At 45.7% G+C, this 27,936-nt stretch overlaps 1 protein-coding gene across 11 annotated transcripts in view; it reads right to left on the reverse strand.

Moving 5' to 3' along the window:
* Window positions 1–27,936, reverse strand: part of CASK (calcium/calmodulin dependent serine protein kinase) — a 770,397-nt gene that overhangs the window by 325,793 nt on the left and 416,668 nt on the right. The window lies entirely within an intron of this gene.

Consider the following 27,936-nt stretch of genomic DNA (forward strand, 5'->3'; position numbering starts at 1 on the left):
GGTGAGTAGTGGAGTCCCTCAGGGTTCGGTGCTGGGGCCAATCCTGTTCAATATGTTTGTGAGTGACATTGCTGAAGGGATAGAAGGAAAAGTGTGCCTTTTTGCAGATGATACCAAGATTTGTAACAGAGTAGACACCGAAGAGGGAGTGGAAAATATGAAAAAGGATCTGCAAAAGTTAGAGGAATGATCTAATGCCTGGCAACTAAAATTCAATACAAAGAAATGCAGAGTAATGCATTTGGGGATTAATAATAGGAAGGAACCGTATATGCTGGGAGGAGAGAAGCTGATATGCACGGACGGGGAGAGGGACCTTGGGGTGATAGTGTCCGAAGATCTAAAGGTGAAAAAACAGTGTGATAAGGCAGTGGCTGCTGCCAGAAGAATGCTGGGCTGTATAAAGAGAGGCATAGTCAGTAGAAGGAAGAAGGTGTTGATGCCCCTGTACAGGTCATTGGTAAGGCCTCACTTGGAGTATTGTGTTCAATTTTGGAGACCGTATCTGGCGAAGGACGTAAGAAGACTTGAGGCAGTCCAGAGGAGGGCGACGAAAATGATAGGAGGCTTGCGCCAGAAGACGTATGAGGAGAGACTGGAAGCCCTGAATATGTATACCCTAGAGGAAAGGAGAGACAGGGGAGATATGATTCAGACGTTCAAATACTTGAAGGGTATTAACGTAGAACAAAATCTTTTTCAAAGAAAGGAAAATGGTAAAACCAGAGGACATAATTTGAGGTTGAGGGGTGGTAGATTCAAAGGCAATGTTAGGAAATTCTACTTTACGGAGAGGGTGGTGGATGTCTGGAATGCGCGCCCGAGAGAGGTGGTGGAGAATAAAACTGTGACTGAGTTCAAAGAAGCGTGGGATGAACACAAAGGATCTAGAATCAGAAAATAAGATTAAATATTGAACTAAGGCCAGTACTGGGCAGACTTGCACGGTCTGTGTCTGTATATGGCCGTTTGGTAGAGGATGGGCTGGGGAGGGCTTCAATGGCTGGGAGGGTGTAGATGGGCTAGAGTAAGTCTTAACAGAGATTTCGGCAGTTGGAACCCAAGCACAGTACAGGGTAAAGCTTTGGATTCTTGCCCAGAAATAGCTAAGAAGAAAAAAATTTAAAAATTTAAATTGAATCAGGTTGGGCAGACTGGATGGACCATTCGGGTCTTTATCTGCCGTCATCTACTATGTTACTATGTTAGGTTCTTACCTTTGCTAATCTTTTTTTTTGTAAATCTTCACTTTATTCCGGGAACAGTGGGTTATTTCCCTCCACCTGCCAGGATCTGTAGGAAGCCTCAAAACTTCAAGAGGCTTTTACTCCCTCTCATACCTCATCATTGAGCATGCTCCTGTGTACAGCAGTCAGTCTTAAGCAGCCAGGAACATCTGTAGAGGATAAAAACAAGAGAGAGAGAGGAATGGGGAACTCCCAAGCAAGTAAATCAATTCTGCTCATATAAACAAATGCAACAGCAATGCAACACCAAATAACAGGTTATGGAACTTTGAAAATTTGAACGACAAAACAGTGCTAGAAGGAGACACAGCCGGCATTGACAGAAAGGGGCACCTGAACTAGGGACCCCCCCCCAATTAAGCGCTAACCTCAGTCTGATGACACTCTTATAAAGTCTGGTCAGAAACAGAAATCCAGCTTACCAGTACTTGAAAGGCAGATAATCAGCAAGTATAGGGTGGATTCCCGGAATAAAGTGAGGATTTACAAGAAAGAAGATTAGCAAAGGTAAGAACCTAATCTTTCATTCTTGTACAATCACACTTTATTCTGGGACCAGAGGGAAGTAAAAGAACAGTTCCAAAAATTCAGGGTGGGACTGATAAGCTCGCTGCCAATACAGAGGAGCCAAAAGCAGCATCTGTCTGGCCGCCACATCGATCCTGTAAAACTTGGTGAATGTATGCAAGAAGGACCAGGTAACGGCCCTACAACTCTTGTCCAGAGACACAGCTGACGACTCTGCCCAAGAGAAGGAACTCCTCTGGTCGAATGAGCCTGCCACAAAGGGGGATTTCTTTTTGGCCGCCACGTAAGCCATGGAAATGGTCATACAAATTCACCTGGAAATGGTAGCCTTAGAGGCTGTCCTGCCTTTGCGGGCAGGACCTGCTAAAACAAACAGGTGGTCAGAGGCGAAACTCATTGGTGACCTCCAGATTTCGCAACAAAAGTTTGTACAAATCCAAGGACCGCAACACCTGGTCCTGCTCCCTCAAACCAGAAGTAAAAGCAGGAAGCCGGACTTCTAGAATCTCATGGAAAGCAGAAACCACTTTCGGAACAAAAGAAGGAACAGTACACAGCATGTTTATGTTTATTAAAATCTTTATAAACTGCATATACAGTCAAAAAAGGATCACTGTGGAATACATAATACGCAGAAAGAAATCCCTGCAGGAGAGAGCCTAAAGCTCCGAAACCCTGCAGGCTGAAGATAGTCTTGATCGCGAGAACCATCAGAGACGCCTATTCTAGAGACTCATACGGTGGACAAGCCAGAGAGCGAAGACCAAAATGATCCAGATCCTGCATCACAATCGGACTCTGTGTGAGGAGGTGAGAATGACAAGGAACCAGAGCCCCCAAACCTGCTGGAGCCGAACCAAGTCAGCATACCACGGCCGCCTCGACCAATCTGGTGACACCAAAATCACTACACCCTCGTGGTTCGCCATCCACCTCAACAGACGCCCTATCATGGGCCATGGAGGGAAGATATAAAGAAGACCCTCCCAGGGCCAGGGAATAACCAGAGAATACAGGCCTCCGCTGCCTACCTTTCGACAACTGAAGAACCAATCGGTCTTTTTGCTGGCTGCAGTTGCCATGAGGTCAGACGTGGGGAACCTCCACTGATCTGCTATTCAATCAAACGTTCTTTGAGAAAGTGACCACTCCCCGGAGTCCAGAGCCTGACTGAGAAAATCTGCTGCAACATTGTCCACTCCTGCCACCTGCGAGGCAGACAGCACCACAAGGTCCTCTCTGCCCACTGAAGGAGTAGCTTCTCCTAACGGGACACTCTTTGTTCCCCCTTGACGATTGACGTAAGCCACTGCTGTGGCATTGTCCGAGAACCAAGGACAGCTCGATGATGGGGTGATCCTTGAAGTGGAGAAGGGCCAGTCGAATCGCCAACAGTTCCCGGCAATTGATCTACCACTTGCACTCTGATGGCGCACACTAGCCTGAACCAGGATAGTCATGCATACTGTTTCCCAGCCTTCAGACTCGCATCCGTAGACAGGATCACCCAATCCGAGATCCAGAGCGGAAGGCCCCTGAACAGCAAGAGAGAGGATGCAACCACCATGGGACTCGGGTAGAAACTGTTCTGACCCATGTGAAATCGAACTCCCAGGTATTCCAAATCCTGGATGGGCTCGAGGTGACTTCCTGAAATTGATCACCAAGCTCACACGACATTGCGGCAATTGAACCATCTGCCAGACAGCCTGATGCCCCTCGGATAGTGAGGGATCTCTGATCAACCAGCTGTCAAACAGATGCTTAAGGATGAAATCCACACGTCAGTCCTGGATATCCTTCAGGACCACCACCCCCTGGGGTGCTGGGGAGAGATGTGTGCTTGGTGACTTGTGCCATCAAAAAAATCCACCCTCAGTGGAGTAAAGTGCTTGTTAAAACCAGTCACTAAGGAAGAAAGCTGCGCCAGGGCTTGAGCACATTTCAAGGGACCCTCAGGAGTCTCCCAGACATCTGACAGAATTCAAACCAGATCAAGATGATCAGGAAAAGAGGCAGAATGTGGCCTCTGGACACTTGTGAGGGAACATTCAGCAGTGACCTGCTATGCCATCTGCAGTGTCAATTCCAGCAGAAAGTCAGAAATACAAGTAGCAAGTTGTGTGGGTTTGACTAAACTGCACACAGTGGGGTCCTCCACCAAAACTCAGGCTCCGCACCGTTCCAGATCCTGAAGATCCTCCAGATTCATTACAGCAGTGATTGTTGCAGAGCTGTCCTGTGAAAGCAGAGGGATGGAAGAAAATTATCCTGCATGATATTTTGCTCCAGAAGACTCCATCAATAGTTTTTCCCGTGACGTTATTATTGTTTTGACTGCTAGTTCACTGCATTAAGGACCCCTGAGGAAGGTTAATTATTGCCAAAACACAGACCATGTAGGGTCTGATTACCGCAAACACAGAACATCTTTTTTTCTTGTTGGCATTTGTCAGATTTTTATTATATTGTGACATTGATTTGTTTAAGGACATTAATAAACTTCAATATTTAAAACTCCTGAAAGTCCAGGATCTGGCCCCACTATTTTCTTCCATATAACAATGGACACAGCAGTCTTATGTACCAGTACCCTGGCCGCAAGGCAAGAATGACTACCTTGATCCACCAGAGCAGGGCTCTCTGTGACCGGTACAGAGGCCGGTGAAAGGGAAACAGGCAAAAAGTTTTAATTAAAATATCTTATAAAGAACAACCACCCATTCTGGGGAAAACTCATCCTCCATGGCGGGAACCAAGCACTGCACCTCAGGTTTGGAAGATTTGCAAGGGATATCGCCAAAAACATACTTGCGTTTCACCAAAATGAAGCCAGCGCACTCCCCAGGATCTCAACACGCCATTGGGGCATAAGGCGCTTGTAGACCCTTTCTGCAATCCAAAGGCATGGCATCCAGGCAAATTTCACTCCCTCCCTCCCAGTGGTACGCAGCGCACATGGAACACGACCGCACAAACAACAGTCATCCACCACAAATGAGGTATAAATCCATCCAATCCTATCCTGGGGAGGCCATCTATTCAGTTTTCTTGCACAAACGAAGCCTGGAAGTAGGAAAAATAACTTTAAAATCAAATAGGGAAAAATCCAAGATGGCCGCTGCAGGTGCCAATTTTGACTAAAAATAGTCTGGAAAACTGCAATTTTGGGATTTTAAAGGTGGGCAGGGGTAGGGCATGCAGGGAAACCTCATAAAACTCCCTTTTTTAACCCCCCCTCCAAAATCAATTATTTAAGCTGTCAGCCCTTACTCACTGTGACATGTGCTGAATGGAAACACACTGCAGACCAGCAGAAACTACTACTACTATTTATTATTTCTAAAACACTGAAAGACGTACGCAGCACTGTGCATTTTAACAAATAGACAGTCCCTGCTCAGAAGAGCTTACAATCTAATTTAGACAGGACATTTCAGGAATGGGGAGGTTACAGTGGGTATAGATATCTGACAGCAGCAGGGTTGAGGAGATAATAGTGGGTATAGGTATCTGACAGCAGTGAGGGGGAGTTTAAGAGTTGAAAGCAGTTTCAAAAAAGTGGGCCTTTAGCTTGGATTTGAACACTGCCAGGGATGGAGCACGATGTATTGATTCAGGCAACCTGTTCCAGGCATACGGCGCCACAAGAAAGAAGGGATGGTGTCTAGAGTTGTCAGTGGAAGAGAAGGGTACAGATAAGAGGGGCTTGTCCGATGAGCACAGATCACGGGGGGGGGGGGGGGGGGGAGATGAGTGAGGAGAGATATCGGGGGGCTTCAGAGTAAATGCACTTGTAGGTCAGCAAGAGGAGAGAGAGGAGTCAAAGATCACCCCAAGGTTGTGAGCCAACAGGGAGATCCTTTGCCTCAGAGAATTGGAAATCTGAAATCCAAATCTTCTGACTGCCCCATTAGCCTGACTTCCATGGCCATATTTCAGATCATTTAAAAAACTGTTGAAGATTCACCTATTTGTTAAAGCTTTCTAAAAGTAAGAAGTTGGTAGTTCTCTCATAAAGACTCATTTAAAATGAAGTTCTGACATTATTTTAAAATTATTTTTGCTTATTGAATTTGCATCTGTCATTTATTTTATGTATATGAATCTGTAATCCGCCTAGTTGACAGATGAAATAGAAATTTTTAAAATAAAAAAAATACTGTAACGCTAGTTCTCTACTTTAAAATGTTACTATCCTATCTTCGACTAGTTAAAAATGTAGTGATAAGACTCATATACAGATTATGGAAATCAGAACACCTACAGCCCTACTATATAAAACTACATTGATTGCCCATAACCGCAAGGATCAAGTTTAAATTAGACATCACTGCCTTTAAGATCCTAAGGGGGAATGTCCCCACCTAACAGAGTTGGCCACCCTATTCCAGAGTGCCTCCGAGAGATATTCCACCAGAAATCTTTTCCACTTAAAATTCCCAGCATGCAACAATATAAAGTCTACCAGAAAAATTACTTTATCCTTCCAATATCAATTAGCAAAATGCTGCTATCACCTATGCTTACATTACGATCCTGTAACCACTATCCAGGTTCAGAAAAGTTTTTTAAAAGCATTTCTGTACCAAGACAAGGCGCCAACCATGAAGTAACTGAATGGCAATTGTAAAAGTCCATTTCTAAACTGTCTAATACAACTCTTGGGATCAAACAAAGAGCCAACAATGACCTACTTGTAACTATGTATTTGTAACTATGACCTAACTGCATTAATAGATGTATTGATCTACCAGTACTAGCAGCCATATTTTATTTATTTATTTATTTAGCCCATCCTCCCTAAGGAGCCCGGAACAGGTATCAAGATTATATTCACAGTATAAGTAAGACAAACTTTGTTGGGAAAAACAAACTTGGTGTACATAGAGGTATACATTTCAGCTTTTACAGTATAGTCATAATATACAGATTTGGAGATAGACAATGGACATAGGGTGTTTTAAAGACTGCAGTATTTTCTGAGAAGACAGTCTATGGTGGTTTAAATTACATCATTTCCTGTATGGACATAGCCTAACATGGGTAAAATAGCTTTGTAGGTTTGTGCATCCATGTCAAACTGCCCACTGTAACTTCCTGGATAACTGACCCAACCTCTTGTAATGTAATCCAACCTTGAACTGAATAGGTAAAGGCAGAATAGAAAACCTGATTAACATAGCCATACTATACCATACATTTTTCTTCTATACTGCAATTTTCTGCTAGGATTCACTGCGGCTTACAATAAGATTTAAGAACAGCACATGTCCATTGAATGAAGAGTTGGGGGATTCAATGGGTTACAACAAGATTTTAAGAACAGGACCTGAGTATAGAGCAGGGGGTAGGCGGCTCCTGGGATTTCACTATAGGTCCAAGGAGAAAGGATGGGTCTCAAGATTCTTTCTGAAGGTATCATATAGGCATGGTTGTCACAGGTGGAGGGGAAGACCATTCCATATCCTGGGTTTCTAGTATGTGAACGTTGAATTGTGCAGCTTCTTCCCACAAATGCCTGAAGAGATGGGGGGAAGGCTAGTTTGTACCATTGGAGTGTTCTAGCATTGAGTGCTTAACTGTGATGTCTGTGATAAGTCCTGTGGAGTTTTCCCAGTAGATGGCTTTGTGTACCATGCAGGCTGTCTTGTTCTGTATTCTTCTCTTCACAGGGAGCCGGTGTAATTCCTTTAGGAGTGGAGAGATGCTTTCATATTTGCCCTTTTGGAAAATCAGTCTTGCTATCATGTTTTGAAGTAGTTGTAATCATTTGTAATCATATTCTGAAATGCCTATGTACAAGGAGTTGCAGTAACCTAGGTAGGGGAGGCCTGAGCAATTGTTCTAAAGTTGGATTGGCTCAGCAGTGGTCTGATTGCTCTCAACTGCCTGAGCCTGAAGAACAAAAGTACTTCGATAAAGTAATACATATAAAAAAAGAAAAAAATTTGGATCTTAAGTTCAAACCTCTTGTATAATTTTCAGGATTCTCTATTTTATGATATAATATCAATCTATTTTGAAATATCTAGATCCAAACAACCTTAAGCTGCATAACAGCATTTTCTAATTCTAAAGTCTTATAAAGTCTGAGTTGCCAATTGTGCCTTCAAATCTCTTACAAGTTGTCACATTATTTTTGGAAATGAAAATAAAAGCAGCACATATCCTATGCAAGGTTTCTATAGCTTATGTAGAGACTGCAATACAGAAAGACACAGGTCTAGTTCTTCCTTCTGTATCACCAATCTCTTTTTTTCTCTCTAACCTCCAGGACCTAGTGAATTCTGAAGATGTTGCCGCCTTTCTTCTTACACCAGATCCATCTGCCAAATCCCCCTCTAGTATCAGTGTCTAGTAACTTCCAGGTTCAGTAATTGTACACACTCAAGCACTGTCATCTACTGCAGGTCTAGTGGCAGCAACTGCAGCTCTGTCTGTGCAGAATCAGCCATGCTTCGAGGATCTGGAAGAGTCAAAGAGCCTTGCGGGCTGAGCAAAGTCTTGTTCTTTCCCAACCTTCCCAACCACGCCCCTGACTCTCTAACCCCAGTCCCGACACTTTACTGCAACGCCAGATCCGTATGCAACAAGACCCAAATTTTGAAAGACCTTCTCGCAGATTCTGATCCTGGATTCTTCTGCATCACGGAGTCCTGGATCGCTAAAGACGATCTATTTACACAGAACGAGCTATGCCCCCAGGGCTACCAAGGCCTCTTTTCTCCTAAATTAAACCGAAAAGGAGGCGGCCTGGCACTCCTCTACAAATCTTTTTTTGATGTTCAGCTTCTCGAAAAAGGCAGCCACCGCTCACTAGAATACATGTTAACCTCAGTCAATGATGAGCTCCATCTACACCCACTGGGTATCTTATTACTATATCGCCCGCCCACCCCCTGGAGCAATTCCTCCGAACTTGTCTTCGAGACCATATCTAACGCGTTCCTTAAGTTCCAAAGACTACTGATCATCGGAGATATCAATCTCCACCTTGACGACACCACCAGCAAAGATGCATCTGAATTCAATAACTTCCTCACCTCTCTTGGCTTCTCCCCCCCTGCCTCCTCTCCAACCCATGAAAAAGGCCACACACTAGACCTCATCAGCTTCCTCGATCTTACGGCTTACAAAACTTCAACCGATGACACCCGTTGGGACCACGTTCCCTGGTCCGACCACTTCTTAGGAGCCTTCTGTCTCCCCATTTTCATGTCACACCTTGGAACCTCACCCCATACCTCTAAGTCCATTACTTTCCGCAAGAAAATTTCAAGTGACCAGTTCTGGTCCAAATTTCTCGACAATCTCTCATCCAAACCTAAGCCTACAGATTCAGTAACCAACTGGCACAACTGGATTACTCTCTCAGAATCCACCTACCACTCTCTCACCCCGCTTTCCACCAAAACCATCTCCTACTCCCGTAAGGCCCCCTGGTACCTCCCATACCACAGGGTACTAAAGCAAAAATGTCGATCCCTGGAACGCATCTGGAAAAAATCTAAATCCCCCACAGACAAACAAATCTGGAGAGTCAACATTAAGTTCTACAACATTAGCATTCAGACTTAATGGGGTGGGTCAATAGAGTGGGCAGACTTGATGGGCTATGGCCCTTTTCTGCCGTCATCTTTCTATGTTTCTATGTTTCTAATATACTCAAAAAAGCTAGGAAAAACTTCTATGGTGACAAGATCTCCAGATCAAACAACCAGAATAGTATGCTGTTCAATATCTGGCGTTCCTTAACTCCTAACAACAACCCTTCTATACTTCCCTTCTCCCCATCAGCCGATCTACTAGCAAACTTCTTCAATGGAAAGGTCACCTCCTTAAAAAGCTCCTTCCCTCCCGCAGTCTCCTACAACTCTCTGGTGTCCGCCACCCCCAATCCTACTCTAAATGTCTCCACCCCTGTCCCAGTCAACAGATCCTGGACTGCCTTTGAGCAAGTATCTGAATCGCAGGTCCTCAAGCTCTGCCTGAAATTGAAATCCTGTAACTGCACCTTGGACCCATTCCCATCCTATCTATTTGAGAAAATACCCGCACAGGCCATCTCATCCCTCACCAAACTCATAAATTCTGCCCTATTATCGGGCCTCTTCTCCCCAGAAATGGGACACATTGCATTGACCCCCCTACTGAAAAAAGATAACCTAGATCCCTCCATTCCATCCAATTATCGCCCAATAGCAAACATTCCTCTCCTAACCAAACTGCTTGAGTCCATCGTCTCCTCCCAACTCTCATCCTACCTGGAAAGATTCTCTATTCTCCTACCCTATCAATACGGCTTCAGACCCAACTTCAGTACTGAATCCCTCCTGGCCTCCCTAATCTCGAAGATTCAACAACTTCATTCTCACAAAAAATTTGCCGTTCTCCTTCAATTCAACCTCTCTGCAGCCTTTGACATTGTCCATCATGACATTCTAATCTTCCAACTCTCCGAGATAGGCATTAGCTCCACAGTCCTTGACTGGTTCTCGAACTTCTTACATTCTCGCTCTTACACCGTTACAAAGAATGGCACCTCATCCTCCCCATGGAAACCGACATGTGGAGTCCCACAAGGTTCCCCCCTATCCCCTATCCTCTTCAACATTTATATGTCCTTCCTGAATCTCCTCCACCTACCCCCCTAGAAATACTTTACACTTACGCCGACGATATACTGGTCCTCCTCGAGACCGACGCGAACCTCACCAATCTCGCAGCAAACATCTCCTCATGCATAACCAACCTTCAATCCTGGGCTCTCACTGTACAAATGAAACTGAATGAGTCCAAAACCAAACTACTTTGGCTCGGCCCTAAACTTGACCAACTACCCACCTCCATCCCATTGTCCATAGGCTCCTCTCTACAGTTGGAGTTCTCCAGCAAAGTTCTGGGCATCACCACAGACTCCTCACTATCCTTCAACGACCACCTCAACTCCCTGATAAAAAAATGCTTTTGCAGCCTTCACATGCTGAGGAAAGTGAGGTCCTGCTTCCACCAAAAACACTTTGCCGTCCTCGTACAATCCATCATCCTCTCCAGATTGGATTATTGCAATTCCATTTACCTAAGCTTAACAAAGAAAAGCCTCCATAGACTCCAACTAATCCAGAACACCGCGGCTAAGCTTATCTTCTCAAAAAGTAAATTTGACCATGTCTCACCGCTCCTGTCCAAGCTCCACTGGCTTCCTGTTATCTCCAGGGTCCACTTTAAATGTGCCTGCCTAACCTTCAAGATCCTCCACGCATCCTTCCTCCTCTTATTCCTCTATCCTGGAATTCTTCAAATCCAATTTCCACTAGATCCACGCAAAAACTAAAATTATCCTACCCCTCCTTAAAAGGCATCTCCCTCGTTGGTAAACTTGGGTCCTCCCTCCCCTTCAGAATCGCTCAGCTCTGGAATAGTCTCTCTTCCCCTCTCTGCAACTTGAGCTCCCTTCTACTATTCCGTAAGCATCTGAAGACCTGGCTCTTCTCCAAAATGTAACCCCGTCCCCTCCCTGGTACTCTTACACCTAACTTCTCTTCTTACTACTTATATAATTCCATTGGAGTTCCGTTCTTTCCCAAACCATGTAAACCATGTCGAGCTCCACTTGTGGAGATGATGCGGTATATAAACCCAAGATTTAGTTTAGTTTTCCAGAGTTCTTCCCTGCCCCGAGTATGGCAGACACCCCCAAGGGGTATATAGGGTACATAAAGATGGAAATCCTGACTTACCAAAAAGACCTTTGGTCTCTGGGGGACAGATCTCTTTAACTTGCCATTGTTATCATAAAGAAAAGGTAACAAAAATTTAGAGCTCCAGAACGCATACACTACTTAGACACCATCTTGGATCCTTCTCTCTCTAAGACTAAGTCTTGGTACATCATCTGTATGAGACTTGTGATATGATGCTATAAGAAACCTAGCTTCCATATATCAAACCATATTTTTCTGTAGAAATTTGGATATAATAATAGTTGTGTTAATCTACTTCACAGATTAGCAAATAAAAATAAAAACAATCTGATCACTCATCCAAATTTCTCTCTTCTCCTCAACCACCCCCTACCTTTCCCTTTGAGACTCTCTTAGAATGCTTTTAAGTTTCATGTATATATTCTGTGTATAGTCTGATTTCTTTGTGCGGCTTTATAACAAAATTTGTTACAGTATTATATACTTGAGTGCACAGGGTTCATGATCTGTCCAGCAGAAACAGTGGGCCCAGTTTATAACTCAAAATATAGTAAGAAGCTAGACTAGAACAAATCTATTGTATTGCGACTCTCACACTTGAAAGATGGTCTCTGGTTTATTGTTATGCCTAAAAGGTTAGCCCCTTTCCATATTTTTGTGTTGAGTTTTAAAAATTAATGTCTTTTGATGGGCTAATATATTCTTTCCTTATCTTGATGCTATCTTCCGCACATCATTTTTTTATTTCTCAACTTTATATTTCCTAAGTAGGTCAAAAAGAAAACAGGAAATAGATACTTTGCTGATAAGAGAGGCAGCATGTTCAAATGTTCCAACTATGTGGTATCACAATCTGGCCAATCTACCAGTCCAGAAGTATACCAGTAGGGGCAGGGAAACCCTGACACTCCACTGTCAAAGAGCAGTTATTCTCCATCTCTTTTCAGAGCTCAAAACACACAGTAGCTCTCTACAGAGATAAGCCCTATTTACCCACCACGTCTCCCAATGCCAGCATGAGCATCAACTTTTAAAGTCATTAGGAGGGAAGACTGAAATTTCTACTTTCAACAAAGTGTACAGATAATAGTAACTGTGAAGCAGAATAGAGCAATACAGTACTCAAAATCTTGTTTAGCAGATTGGATCCAAGCCTGAAATAAGCTAGACTGATGCAATGATTTATAAGCCTGAAAAAAACAAAACATGTCAAAATTTATGCCACATTTTCCCAGCACATAAGCACTACAGAGTCTAAACAAGACTCTAATTAAGTGCTATAAAAGTGAACCTAGAATGGCACAGAAATGTCACCACACATTTTAAAAACCAGGCAACAAAAATACTTTGGATCACCTTTATTATTATGATGGACCTTTTTTCTGTACCTTTTAGTTTTTCTAAGTCATAGTGGCAGTCCTGTTTAGAATAAGTCACAAGTCTCTTATATGTTTAATGTACAGAAGTGCTAAAGAAATGATAAGTAGTAGTAATAAATGCAATCATCAGAGAAGAATCATGGAATGTTGCTACTCTTTGGGTTTTGGCCAGGTATTAGTGACCTGGATTGGCCACCATGAGAACAGGCTACTGGGCTTGATGGACCATTGGTCTGACCCAGTAAGGCTATTCTTATGTGAGCCAAGTATAGGACAATCAAGCCATTGAACATAAGAAGCGCCTTCCCCGGATTGGACCTTCGGTCCATCTAGTCCGGCGATCCGCACACGCGGAGGCCCTGCCAGGTGTACACCTGGCGTAATTTTTAGTCACCCATATCCTTCTATGCCTCTCGTAAGGAGCTGTGCATCTAAGTTGCTTTTGAATCCTAGGACGGTCGATTCTGCAATAACCTCCTCTGGGAGAGCATTCCAGGTGTCAACCACTCTCTGAGTGAAGCAGAACTTCCTGATATTAGTCCTGAACTTATCCCCCCTTAGCTTCATTCCGTGTCCTCTTGTCCATGTCAAATTGGACAATGTAAATAGTTTTTTCTGCTCTATTTTGTCGATTCCTTTCAGTATTTTGAAGGTCTCGATCATATCCCCTCGCAGTCTCCTTTTCTCAAGGGAGAACAATCCCAGTCTCTTAAGTCGATCCTCGTATTCCAGTTTCTCCATACCTTTTACTAGTTTTGTTGCTCGTCTCTGCACCCTCTCCAGCAGTTTTATATCCTTCTTTAGGTTGGGAGACCAATGTTGGACGCAGTATTCCAAGTGGGGTCTGATCATTGCTCTATAAAGCGGCATTATGACCCTCTCTGATCTACTCGTGACTCCCTTCTTTATCATGCCCAGCACTCTATTTGCTTTCTTTGCCGCCGCCGCACATTGTACTGATGGTTTCAAGGTCCTATCTATCAGTACACCCAGGTCCTTTTCTTGTTCGCTCTTACCCAGAGTTGCACCTGACATTCTATACTCGTGTTCCTTATTCTTTCTGCCCAAAATGCATTACTTTGCATTTCTCCGCATTACACTTCATCTGCCATTTCTCTGCCCATTTCTCTAACTGACACAAGTCACGCTGGAGTTCCTCGCTATCCTTTTGCGATCTGATTGCCCAAAAATAGCTTTGTGTCGTCTGCAAACTTGATGATCTCACTGGATGTTTTTTCTTCTAGGTCACTGATATAGATATTAAATAAAATCAGCCCAAGTACCGAGCCCTGGGGTACATCACTAGTCACTTTCTCCCAGTCGGAGAACTTCCCATTTATGCCCACTCTCTGTTTTCTGTTCTCCAGCCATTTGCCTATCCATCTTTGTATATCCCCCTCTATTCCATGGCTTTGTAGTTTCCTGAGAAGTCTTTTGTGTCGAACTTTGTCGAACGCTTTCTGGAAGTCTAAGTATATTATGTCCACCGGTTCTCCACTATCAATTTGTTCGTTTAAGGTCTAAAAAAAATTGAAGTAAATTCGTTAAACATGATTTCCCTTTCCTGAAGCCATGTTGACTGGCTTTCATCAGATCGTGTGTATCTAAGTGCTGGACTATGCTATCTTTAATCAGTGCTTCAACCATCGTTCCAGGGACAGATGTAAGGTTCACAGGTCTGTAGTTGCCTTGTTCTCCTCTCGATCCTTTTTTGAAAATTGGCGTGACATTCGCTATCTTCCAGTCGTCCGGTATCTGTCCAGTTCTAATTGTCAGGTTGGCAAGTTTTTGCAATAACTCTCCGATTTCAACCTTCAATTCTTTTAAGACTCTCGGGTGAATTCCATCCGGTCCAGGGGATTTGTCACTTTTAAGTTTGTCAATCTGGTTGTATACCTGGTCCAAGTCCACTTCTACTGTGGTGAGGCTGTCTTCTATTACTCCTTTGAACACTTCTACTGTATCTGGTATTGTAGCAGTGTAAAGCGGATGCAAAGAAGGAATTTAGTCTGTCTGCAATTTGTTTGTCTTCCTTGATGTACCCTTTTCTTCCCTGGTCGTCCAGTGGTCCCACTGCCTCTTTTGCGGGTTTTTTCCCTTTTACGTATCTAAAGAAGGGCTTGAAGTTTTTGGCCTCTTGCGCTATTTTCTCCTCATAGTCCTTTTTGGCATCCCTCACTGCCTTGTGACATTTCTTCTGATCATCTTTATGTTTGTTCCAAGCTTCTGTTGATTTTGTGCGTTTCCATTTTTTTGAAAGAGTCCTTCTTTTCTTTTATGGCTTCCTTCACCTGTCTGGTAAGCCATGCCTGTTTTCCTTTGCCTTTAGTTCTCCTTTCTTTGGAAATCTGCGGAATGTAGAGATTTTGTGCTTCCGTGATAGTATTTTTCAGTAGGGACAATGCCTGATCTACCGTTTTAATTTTGTCCATCTTTTTCTTGAGCCGTTGTTCTATCATGGCTCTCATGCGATCATATTTACCCTTTTTAAAGTTTAAGGTTGTGGTTAAGGTTTTGGTACATTTCCCTTTCCCGATGTCAAGTTTAAAGTTGATCATGTTGTGATCGCTCGTCCCCAGATGAGGCTGGCTCTGAGGCATTATGACATCACAATCTCAGCTCTGGAATGTTGCTCTCATTGGGTTTCGGAATCTTGCTATTCTTTGAGATGCTTGAATGTGGCTCTCTTTGGGTTTTGGCCAGGTACTAGTGACCTGGATTGGCCACTGTAAGAACGGGTTACTGGGCTTGATGGACCATTGGTCTGACCCAGTAAGGCTATTCTTATGTTCTTATGAAACCTGACTGGAAGACCATTAAAACTCAGACATCTCTCAATAATCAGAGGTAGATATAATAGGCATCTCAGAGACTTGGTAGAAAGAGGTCAATCAATGAGAAACTGTGTTACCAGGGTAGAAACATAGAAACATAGAAATAGACGGCAGATAAGGGCCAAGGCCCATCCAGTCTGCCCACCCTAATGTCCCTCCCCTACCATTGCCCTGTGAATAGATCCCTCCTCTTCTTTTGCCCTGTGAATAGATCCCACGTGACGATCCCATCTGGCCTTAAAATCAGGCACGCTGCTGGCCTCGATCACATGTAGTGGAAGACTATTCCAGCGATCAACCACCCTTTCTGTGAAAAAGAATTTCCTGGTGTCAGCTCGTAGTTTCCCTCCCCTAATTTTCCACGGATGCCCTCTTGTTGTCGTGGGACCCTTGAAGAGGAAGATATCTTCCTCCGTCTCTATGCGGCCCGAGAGATACTTGAACGTCTCGATCATGTCCCCCCTCTCTCTGCGCTCCTCGAGTGAGTATAGCTGCAATTTGTTTAACCGTTCCTCGTATGGGAGATCCTTGAGTCCTGAGACCATCCGAGTGGCCATTCTCTGAACCGACTCCAGTCTCAGCACATCCTTACGATAATGCGGTCTCCAGAATTGCACACAGTATTCCAGGTGGGGCCTCACCATGGATCTATACAATGGCATAATGACTTCCGGCTTTCGGCTGACGAAGCCTCTGCGTATGCAACCCATGACTTGTCTTGCTTTGGATGAAGCTTGCTCCACTTGATTGGCAGCCTTCATGTCCTCACTGACGATCACCCCTAGGTCGCGTTCTGCTTCAGTTCTTGTAAGGATCTCGCCATTTAGGGTGTAAGTCTTGCATGGATTTTGGCTGCCCAGGTGCATAACTTTGCATTTTTTGGCATTGAAGCTGAGTTGCCAGGACCTAGACCAGCGCTCCAGTAGGAGTAGGTCGTGCATCATGTTGTCGGGCATTGAAACATCATCTATTGTGCATTTGCCCACTACATTACTTAGTTTGGCGTCATCGGCGAATAATGTTATTTTACCCCTAAGCCCTTCTGCCAAGTCCCTTATAAAGATGTTGAATAGGATTGGGCCCAAGACCGAGCCCTGTGGCACTCCACTGATCACCTCCGTCATTTTAGAGGGTGTGCCGTTCACCACCACCCTTTGAAGCCTACCTCCAAGCCAGTTCCCAACCCATTTCGTCAATGTGTCACCTAATCCTATAGAACTCATCTTGTTCAGCAACCTGCGGTGTGGTACGCTATCAAATGCTTTGCTAAAGTCCAGGTACACGATGTCCAGGGACTCCCCAATATCTAGCTTCCCCGTCACCCAGTCAAAGAAGCTGATCAAGTTGGATTGGCACGATCTCCCTTTTGTAAATCCATGTTGACGGGGATCCCGTAGATTCTCCTCATCTAGGATCTTATCCAATTGGTGTTTTATCAGAGTTTCCATTAGTTTGCATACTATCGATGTTAGACTTACTGGTCTGTAGTTTGATGTCTCCATCTTGGAGCCTTTCTTGTGGAGTGGAATGACGTTAGCCGTCCTCCAGTCCGACGGAACGCTGCCTTTGCTAAGGGAGAGGTTGAAGAGCTTGGACAGTGGCTCCGCCAGGACATCACACAGCTCCCTTAGCACCCTGGGGTGTAGGTTGTCAGGCCCCATTGCCTTGTTAACCTTGAGCCTTGATAGCTCACTGTAGACACTGCTTGGCGTAAACTCGAAGCTACTGAACGGATCAACTGAGTCAACCCTTGTCTGTAGCTGAGGGCCAAGCCCCGGCGCTTCTCGGGTGAAGACTGAGCTGAAGTATTCATTTAATAGTTGGGCTTTTTCCGAATCCTTTTCCACATAGTCTCCGTCTGGTTTCCTAAGACGTACAATCCCGCTTGAGTTTTTGCTTCGGTCACTGATATACCTAAAGAAGGATTTATCTCCCTTCTTGATGTTTTTTGCCAGAGACTCCTCCATGAGAAACTTAGCCTCCCTGACTGCCGTTTTGACGGCTTTTGATTTGGTCAAGTAGTCTGCTCTAGAGACCTGTTTCCCTGATTGTTTGTAAGAGATGTAAGAGGGTACACATTAAGTCACAATAGATCATATTGGAGGGAGGGGATTGTGCAATATATTAAAGAGGGAATTGAATTAAACAAAATAAACATTCTGCATGTCATAGATAGTAATGCGGAATCCATATGGATAGAAATTCCATGTGTTAAGGGCCCAGGACCTGACAGCTTCTAATCACATGATCAGGAACAGCAAAGAAACTGCACATTTCCCTGAGTAGCCCAAATTTAGAATTGGATTGCCATCTCTTTCCTCTCTGAGCCCAGGACCTGACTGCTTCTAATCACATGACCAGGTGTTTCAAAGTTCTTTGCTGCCTCAGTTCTTTCTTTCTTTCTTGGCATGAACAGAAAAATCTCACCGTCCTTTAGCTCTGTTGCTCTGTGACAATTGCATGGTCTTGCATGGACAGTTGCTTGGCCTCTCCCTGATGAGAGCTGCCAAACAAGTAGAGAAGGCCTCATCCAAGGCAAGGCGGATGATGGGATGTATCAATAGAAGCTTCGTCAGCTGTAAACCTGAAGTCATAATGCCACTGTACAGAACCATGGTGAGACCTCATCTGGAGTACTGTGTGCAATTCTGGAGGCCAAAACTGATAAAATAATGAGTACAGCAGAGGGGGGGCCTCCTATCCTCTTTACTCTTCAAACTCTATATCAGTCCAGTAATAAGATTCTAACAAGATGGCGGCCGGTTAGGTCATCAACTGCACTGCCTCCCTTTTCCCTTTTTATTTTTCTGTTGCTTTGTTTGTTTTATTTAGTTGTTTATTTTTTGTTTGATCTATTTTTATTAATCTTATTTTGACTTATTATATTGGTTTTGGGCCTCCACTTGTGAAATCTGGACTGATAGCTTTCTGATTTGACCGTTGGTTTTGGTCTAACAGTCGAAAGGCCTCCTTCCTACCTGATGTTCCTTGCACCTCTGGCAGGTCTGAGCTGTGCCTGGCGGCTGAGCCATAGCAAGTGAAACTGGTGGTGGAGAATCAAAAGGGGAGCGGCGCTGATGTCGGTGGAGGGTGGCTGAGACATCGGGAAGCGATGGCTATAGAGACCTGGAGGCGCCATATTTGAGGTGCTCAGCGTGAACACCAATACCGGCAAGGATGCAGCTCCAGATTTCCTGCTGGCAGAGCGGCATTGGCAGGATGGGAGGTCCGCAGAGTAATTTCGTCATGTCTGAAGTCTCGCCACATCCGATATCTCACCAACATGAGAGTGGTGTTGTGAGGGGCGGTGTCAGCAAGAGCGAGGGCTGGCAGAAAGATGCACAGTCCGGACCAAGGAGCGGAGGAATGGAGTCGGCAGGAACTGTGAGGAAGCTGAGCTGTTCAGCGCAATGGCCGGTGATCTGGAGATCGAAGGATGTTTCTTTTTGCATCGGGGGAGGTGACCTGTGGTTGGTGCGCAGAGGATGATGATGGCGGTTGCTCGGCTGATGTGCTAGGGATGGTGGTAATGGTGATCTGACTGAAGCAAAATTGAGACCCTCCTGACTCTTATACCATCATGTATACCATATCTTTTATCATATTGTTTTTTACCTATTTGTTTTATTTCTTCATTTAAATTTCCTTAGAATTCCATTGTTTAACGGTTTCGCCTTCTATTCATATTCCCTCTCTATACCTTTTTCCACACTTCCAAAGTCCATATATTTTCTTTTATATTTCTATATTTTAGTTCTAATTCAAAAAATTTTAATTTAATTTAGTTTATCCACTATATTATTGTTGGGATGTACATTTTGCTTTAAAAAGAATGTGGCCTTAGAAAGATCAATGTATTCTTGTTAGGATGTTTCAAATCTTGTTTTTATCTCTGTCTTTATTTTTACATCTTTACTATTCATTAATTGTTTTTCCCAGGTACTTGAGCCTTTGGGACAGTAAGGGAATTTCTAAGTACCTATCTTTACTTATCTTATTTTTATTGTATCCTTAATGTACATTTTCTGTAAACCGCTTCGAACCTAACGGTATAGCAGTATATAAGAAATAAAATAAAATTAATAGATATTGCCTTAAAATACTAGATAAAGATCCACTCTTTTGCAGATGACATACAACTATACCTGCCAATAGGTTCAAACCGTGACACCCAAATATCCAAACTATACAACTGCCTTACAGAAATAAAGAGCTGGATGACTCAAAACAAGCTCTAATTAAATGCCAAAAAAATGAGCTTCTCTGGATACAGATAGATAATCCCAAGTTCACGCATCCTTCAATCACCTGGGAATCCATCACCCCAGCTGCCAAAGACAAGATACGCAGCCTAGGAGTGACCTTCGACTCAAATTTATCACTCTCTGACCATTTCTCTCAAGTGGTATCCACATCATTCTACTACATCCAACAACTGCGAAAAATCAGAAGATATTTTTCAGAACCGAACTTCTCGCAGCTACTCTATGACTTTGTCCTCTCCTGCATGGACTATTGCAACACACTACTAAATGGTTTCACTTCAAAAAATCTCCATTGACAACAGTAAGTACAAAATGTCGCCATCCATCTCCTAAAAAACCTCAACATACATGACCCAATTGCCTTAGCGCTGTGCGCAGCTCACTGACTACCTATCAACAAGCAATGTATATTGTGACAGGGGTTAAGCGAAAGCCTTGGCTTACCTAAGCTACAACCAAACACCAGGCCGAGCAGTAGCTTTGGAATGGCCAAATTAGAATTGAGATACAATAAAGAGTCCTGTATCCATAAATCTCTTAAACAAGGTTCATTTATTAGGCTTTCTTCTGTAACAGTTCCATTCATGGAATAATGTCCTCAAAGTTCCATAGCTCTGGCAAATCATAGTACAAAAAAAATCATAGCTTAATGATTCAAACAAAAACTCTTCAGGCAAAAATCACCTTTTACATCCTGTTTTTATAGGTCCACTGGAAGCAATGGAAAAGTAAAGTAGGTATAGTTTATAGCAGGGGTGCCCACACTTTTTGGGCTTGCGAGCTACTTTTAAAATGACCAAGTCAAAATGATATACCAACAATAAAATTTTAAAAAAACACAAAGCACACTGTACGCAGAGAAAATGTTAATTATCATTTATATTCCGGGGGTTTTCAAACAGGCGATAGCGGTTTTTAGCACAGGGAGCTGCGCTGAATGCCCTGCGCTGCTCTCGATGCTCAAAGGCTCCCTGTGCTAAAAACCGCTATTGCGGTTTAATAAAAGGGGGCCATAGTGCAAAACATAGACAGAAGATATAAATTCTCAAAACGGAGACATTTTGATAACTAAATTGAAAATAAAATCATTTTTCTTACCTTTGTTGTCTGGTGATTTCATGAGTCTCTGGTTGCACTTTATTCTTCTTATTTCTTCCCTTCTTTAGCCTCCTCTATGCTTCCTCTCCTCCAGACTACAGAATGACATGGTGGCTGTTACCCACGGCTAGCTGCGGGTAACCCACCAAAACAGGGGAGAGAAAAGAGGTGGTTGCCGCGGGTTCAGGGAGAAGGCCATTCACCGCCCCATGGAGCGGTGAATGGCCTTGTCTCCATAGTGAAGGGAGGGAATGCGAGCAGGCAACAATCGCGCTCCCTCCCTACCGATCGCTGACGACACCCAAGCATCTCCCTTCCTCCATATCGCTGCCGCCTGATCACAGCTGCTGCCTGAGCCCGATCATCTCCCTCCCTGCTCCTTACCTTCGCGGCAGACAATTTCTAAATATGTTTCCTACCAGCAGCTGGACCATTGAAATTGCATGCGGCTGCCATAAAGGTCATCTCTGACGCAACTGGACGTTGCATCAGAGACAACCTTTCCTGTAGCCACAAGTGATTTCAACGTTCCGGCTGCTGGTAGAAAACATATTTAGAAATTGCCTGCCGCAAAAGTAAGAGGCAGGGAGGGAGAAAGGGAAGTAAGGTGGGGTGGAGAAAAACAGATGCTGAAGGGAAATGTGAAAGATGGGCTAGAAAGGAACAGACGCTGAAGGGAACTGGGAAAGATGAGCTAGAGAGGAACAGACGCTGAAGGGACCTGAGAAAGGTGGGGTAGAGAGGAACAGATGCTGAAGGGAACTGGGGTGAAGAGAAACAGACGCTGAAGGGACCTGGGGAAGGTGGGCTAGAGAGGAACAGACACTGAAGGGACATGGGGAAGGTAGGGTGCAGAGGAACAGACGCAGAAGGGAACTGAGGAAGGTGGGGTGCAGAGGAGCAGACGCTGAAGGGAACTGGGGAAGGTGGGGTGGGGTGGGGAGGAACAGACGCTGAAAGGAATTGGGGAAGAGAGAGATTCCAGACTATGGAGGGAGCGGAGGGGAAGAAGATGGGTGGCAGGCCAATTGGGGTGGGGTGAAGAGAGAGGCACAGTAATAGAGCAAATGGAAGATGCAGAGAGAAGACAGACAGTGGATGGAAGGAATTGAATGAGAAGATGAGGAAAGCAGAAACTACACAACAAAGGTATAACATTTTTTTTTTTTTTTTTGCTTTAGGATAAAGTAGTATATTAGTTGTGTTGATAAAAATGTATAAACAAAGCCCTGCCAGCTGAACATCTTTCTCTAGTTTAGCAGCCAGAACTTTGATTTATAAGGAAGGAATAAGCTAAATATTGCAGTACTGAGGCTTGTATAGATGCTGTGTGGACAGTGGTCGCAGGGAATGGGCGGTGACATGGACGTGGTCACAGGGATGGGGAAAAATTTTTCCCCGTGTCAGTCTCTACTCCAGACCTCATTCCCTCCCCCAACTTTTTCTTCCTCTATCCCTACCCCCTCCCCCTTCTTTCTTTCTCCCTGCTACTATCACCTCCAGGGGTAAGATTGACCCAGAGGAATTTTGGGCTCGCTACGAAAAGAACACAAAACTAAGCGAAGAAACAGAACAACTTATGACAGATTGGATCAACGACAGCACAAACATTTTAAACGAAATAGCCCCCATAAAAACCCGACAAATCAGAACTACAAAGCAGGAGGGATGGTTCGATGCAGAGCTACTTCAGTTGAAGAGGGACCTTAGAAAATCGGAAAGAGTATGGCTAAAATCGGGATCCCAGGAACACAGAGACTTATACTAAAAACCTATAAAAGCCTTACCAAGAAAAAAGGAAAAAATTCTATTCACACAAAATTGGTGACATTACAAATAACAGTAGCTCTCTCTTTAAGCTGGTTAATGACCTAAACTACATCGAGACATTCACCAACAACCATGAAGATTCCACATTAACCGCAAACACCTTAGCTGATTTTTTCACCTCCAAGATTCAAAAACTAAGATCTACTTTACCTACCTCGACTAATCCTCTTGAGCTTTTTCCCATTCTTCCTGACACCGACATATATAAACCAGAACAAGGGTCCAGAGCAGATCTAAACTGGAACCAATTCAAAACACTGGACTGGGAAACCTTCAGTAAACTCTACAAAGCAATGTTACTTACCGTAACAGTTGTTATCCAGGGACAGCAGGCAGCTATTCTCACTAGTGGGTGATGTCATCAGACAGAGCCCCGGTACGGACGTCTCACAAGCACGTGTTGCTTGTAGAAACTTAAAGTTTCTAGATGCCCGCACCGCGCATGCGCCGGTGCCTTCCTACCCGGAGATCCGGGCGTGTCTCCTCAGTTCAGGTAGCTAGCCTGAGAAGCCAACCCAGGGGAGGTGGGTGGGACGTGAGAATAGCTGCCTGCTGTCCCTGGATAACAACTGTTACGGTAAGTAACATTGCTTTATCCCAGGACAAGCAGGCAGGTATTCTCACTAGTGGGTGACCTCCAAGCTAACCTCAGTGGGATGGAGGGGGAGTTGGCGACTTAAGAGAATAAATTTTTCAATACTGTTTGGCCAAACTGTCCATCCCGTCTGGAGAGGGTATCCAGACAATAATGTGAGGTGAATGTGTGAACCGAGGACCAGGTGGCAGCCTTGCAAATTTCCTCGATTGGTGTTGATCTGAGGAATGCTACTGAGGCTGCCATTGCTCTGACCTTATGGGCTGTGACCTTACAAGGAAATGATAATCCAGCCTGGGCATAGCAGAAAGAGATACAAGCCGCCATCCAATTAGAGATGGTGCGCTTTGATACGGGTCTTCCCAACTTGTTAGGATCGAAGGAGACAAAAAGTTGAGGAGTGGTTCTGTGTGGCTTGGTGCGATCCAGGTAGAAAGCCAAGGCACGTTTGCAGTCTAGAGTGTGAAGGGCCGATTCTCCGTGGTGAGAATGAGGCTTAGGGAAGAATACTGGAAGTACAATGGATTGGTTGAGATGAAATTCGGAGACCACCTTAGGCAGGAATTTCGGGTGAGTGCGGAGGACCACCTTGTCATGGTGGAATACTGTGAATGGTGGGTCCGCCATCAATGCCTGGAGTTCGCTGACTCTGCGAGCGGACGTAAGGGCTACAAGGAAAAGCACTTTCCAGGTGAGATACTTCAGAGGGGCCCTGTTGAGTGGTTCAAACGGGGGCTTCATGAGGTGGGAAAGGACTACATTGAGGTCCCAAACTACTGGGGGTGGTTTGAGAGGAGGGTTAACATGGAAGAGTCCTTTCATAAATCTGGCGACCACCGGATGGGCCGAGAGGGGTTTCCCTTGTAGAGGCTGGTGGAACGCCGCAATAGCGCTCAGGTGGACTCGTATGGATGTGGACTTGAGCCCAGATTGAGATAGGTGTAGGAGATAGTCCAGCACGGAGGATAAGGAAGCTCGCTGAGGTTCCTTTGACTTAGAAATGCACCATGAGGAGAATCTGGTCCATTTCTGGGAGTAGCATTGTCGAGTGGCGGGCTTCCTGGAAGCTTCCAAGACCTCCCTCACTTCTTGTGAGAATTGGTGAGGGGTTACGTTGAGAGGAACCAAGCTGTCAGGTGGAGAGACTGCAGGTTGGGATGAAGTAGTGATCCTTGATGTTGAGTAAGTAGTGAAGGAAACACTGGAAGTGGTACTGGTTCCCTGCTGCTGAGTTGAAGTAGGAGGGAGAACCAAGGTTGTCTGGGCCACCGAGGAGCTATTAGAATCATGGTGGCCCGTTCGAGTTTCAGCTTGACCAGAGTCTTCTGGATCAGCGGGAATGGTGGGAACGCATATAGAAATCGTTTCCCCCAGTTCAGTAGAAAAGCATCTGCCTCGAGGCGATGAGGAGTGTAGATCCTGGAGCAAAACTGAGGCAGTTTGGCGTTGTGGGGAGCCGCAAAGAGGTCTATCTGAGGCGTCCCCCATTGCGTGAAGATTTGGTGAAGGGGGTTGGAATGGAGAGTCCATTCGTGCGGTTGTAGCAGACGGCTTAGTTTGTCTGCTAAGACGTTGTTCTCCCCTGGATGTATACTGCTCTGAGTAGGGCGTTGTGGCGCACCGCCCAGTCCCAGACTCGTAGAGCTTCCTGGCAAAGGAGGGCCGAGCCCGTGCCTCCTTGCTTGTTGATATAATACATGGCGGCCTGATTGTCTGTGCGAATGAGGATTACCATGTCGTGGAGTCGGTGTTGGAAAGCTTGGAGCGCATTGAAGATGGCTCTGAGTTCCAATAGATTGATTTGGTGTAGTCTTTCCGCACTGGTCCAGAATCCTTGGGTGCGGAGACCCTCCAGGTGGGCCCCCCATGCGTAATTCGACGAATCGGTTGTGAGAACTTTCTGATGGGGGGGAGAGTGCATCAGCAAACCTCTGGATAGATTCGAAGAGGTCATCCACCAAAGTAGAGACTGCCGAAGAGCAGGTGTGACTACGATGCGTTTGGACAGTGGATCGAATGTCTGATTCCACTGTGATGCCAGGGTCCACTGGGGGATCCTGAGGTGGAGTCTGGCAAAGGGTGTCACGTGTACTGTGGAGGCCATATGGCCCAGGAGCACCATCAGTTGTCTCGCCGGTAGGGTTTGGCGAGTAGCCACCGACTGGCAGAGATGAAGAAGAGACTCCATGCGTTGCCGGGGCAGGAATGCTCGGAGTCGGGTGGTGTCCAGGACCGCTCCGATGAAGGGGAGGGACTGGGTGGGTTGTAGATGAGACTTGGAGAAGTTGATCTCGAAGCCTAAATTCTGGAGGAAGTAGGTTGTAGCCAAGGCCGCCGAAGTGACCTCTGGGGCTGACGGGGCCTTGATGAGCCAGTCGTCGAGGTATGGAAACACCTGTAGACCCCTGTCCCGGAGTGCTGCGGCCACTACCACCAGGCACTTTGTGAAGACTCTGGGGGACGAAGATAGGCCGAATGGTAGCACTCGATACTGTAGGTGCAGATTTCCCACCCGAAATCTGAGGAACTTTCGGGAGGCCGGGTGAATGGGGATGTGAGTGTAGGCCTCCTTGAGATCCAGGGAGCATAACCAGTCGTTCTGCTCGAGGAGGGGGTATAGAGAAGCCAAAGTCAACATGCGGAACTTCTCTTTGACCAGGAACTTTTTGAGGGCCCGAAGGTCTAAAATGGGTCGCAGGTCGCCCGTTTTCTTCGGGACGAGGAAGTACCGGGAGTAAAACCCTCGGTTCAATTGGTCTGACGGGACCGGCTCGACAGCCCGAAGCTGAAGTAAGGTTTGGACTTCCTGAAGAAGAAGGGCGGTCTGCGTCGAGCTTGAAGGATACTCTCTTGGAGGATGGTCCGGGGGGACCCGGTGGAATTGAAGAGAGTATCCTTCTCTTATGATGGAGAGGACCCATAGGTCCGTGGTTATGGCCTCCCATCGGTGGTAAAAAAGATGGAGGCGGCCCCCTATGGGAGAGGCCGAGGTTATGCTCCCGGGAGGGGCGTCAAAAGGGCTGGGGAGCCTTAGGTACAGCCGGTGGCTGAAGTTTTTGCTGAGACTTCTGGGGAGGTTGTCTCTTCGCAGGCTGTCTCGCAGCAGGCGTTTGTCTGGGCATGTAACGCCGCTGGTAAATCAGGGGTGGCCTGGAAGGTCGGGACTATTGAGGTTTGGGTTTGGGCCGTAGGATGGATTGAAAGGATTTTTCATGATCCGACAGCTTCTTGGTAACAGTTTCGATAGACTCATCGAACAGGTCAGCTCCAGCGCATGGTACGTTGGCGAGTCTGTCCTGTAGGTTGGGATCCATATCGATAGTACGGAGCCATGCCAGGCGACGCATGGCTACCGCGCTTGCGGCGGCGCGTGCCGAGAGTTCGAATGCATCGAAGGAGGATTGCATCAGCTGGAGGCGTAATTGGGAGAGGGAGGCTACCACTTCCTCGAACTCGAATCGAGCTTGGTTGTCTATGAACGGAGTGAACTTGCGGAGCACCGGCAAGAAGAACTCCAGATAGGAAGAGAAAAAGAAGTTGTAGTTTAGCACCCGTGACGCCATCATGGAGTTTTGGTAGAATTTTCTACCAAATTTGTCCATCGTTCTCCCCTCTCGGCCCGGCGGTACAGAGGCGTAGACCTGGGAGGGGTGAGAGCGTTTAAGGGAGGACTCGACCAGTAGGGATTGGTGGGAGAGTTGAGGGCCCTCGAACCCTTTATGGTGCACGATGCGGTATCGAGCATCGAGTTTGCTGGGGATCGCCGGTATGGAATACGGCGTTTCGAAGCACTGCATGAAGGTCTGGTCCAGTAATTTATGCAAGGGGAGCCGAAGCGACTCCGTTGGAGGGTTAGGTAAATGCATGGTGTCCAGATACTCTTTGGAGTATCTGGAGCCCGTGTCAAGGGGCACATCCAGATCATCCGCCATTTGTCGGAGGAATGATGAGAAGGACAATTGTTCCGTCTGTGGGACGGGCTGGAGGAGGATGAGGCCTCCAGGTCCGTGGACATCGGGGAGTGACAAGGAGAATCGGGCACCGGTGTCTCCTCGTACTCCGGGCCCCTCGGAGGGGACACCTCTGATGAGGAGTATCCCCTACGTTGCAGTTTTTTCTGCGGTGACACCTCCGAATGGCGTGAGGAGTGCCAGGATGAGTGTCTCGATCGGTGCCCGTCTCGGTGGCGGGACGGGGATCGGGATCGTCTGTGCATCGCATGGTCTCCCGAGGCCCCCAAGTGGATAGGGCTGGAAGCGGTGGATCGTAACTGGGTTTGCGATGCGGGTTCTTGCGATGCTACCCAAGTCTGGTAAGGAGTACGGAAGAACTCTTCCTGACTATGCCCAGGGCTTCGAGTATCGATCGGAGGTCTGGTCCCATGTTGGCGCGGAGGCGTAATGGGTTCTAATGGCGGCATATCGGTAAGCGAGGCTTGCCGCGTGGGCATCGC

The sequence above is a fragment of the Geotrypetes seraphini genome, chromosome 6 (assembly GCF_902459505.1).
Source record: "Geotrypetes seraphini chromosome 6, aGeoSer1.1, whole genome shotgun sequence".
NCBI classification, from domain to species: domain Eukaryota; kingdom Metazoa; phylum Chordata; class Amphibia; order Gymnophiona; family Dermophiidae; genus Geotrypetes; species Geotrypetes seraphini.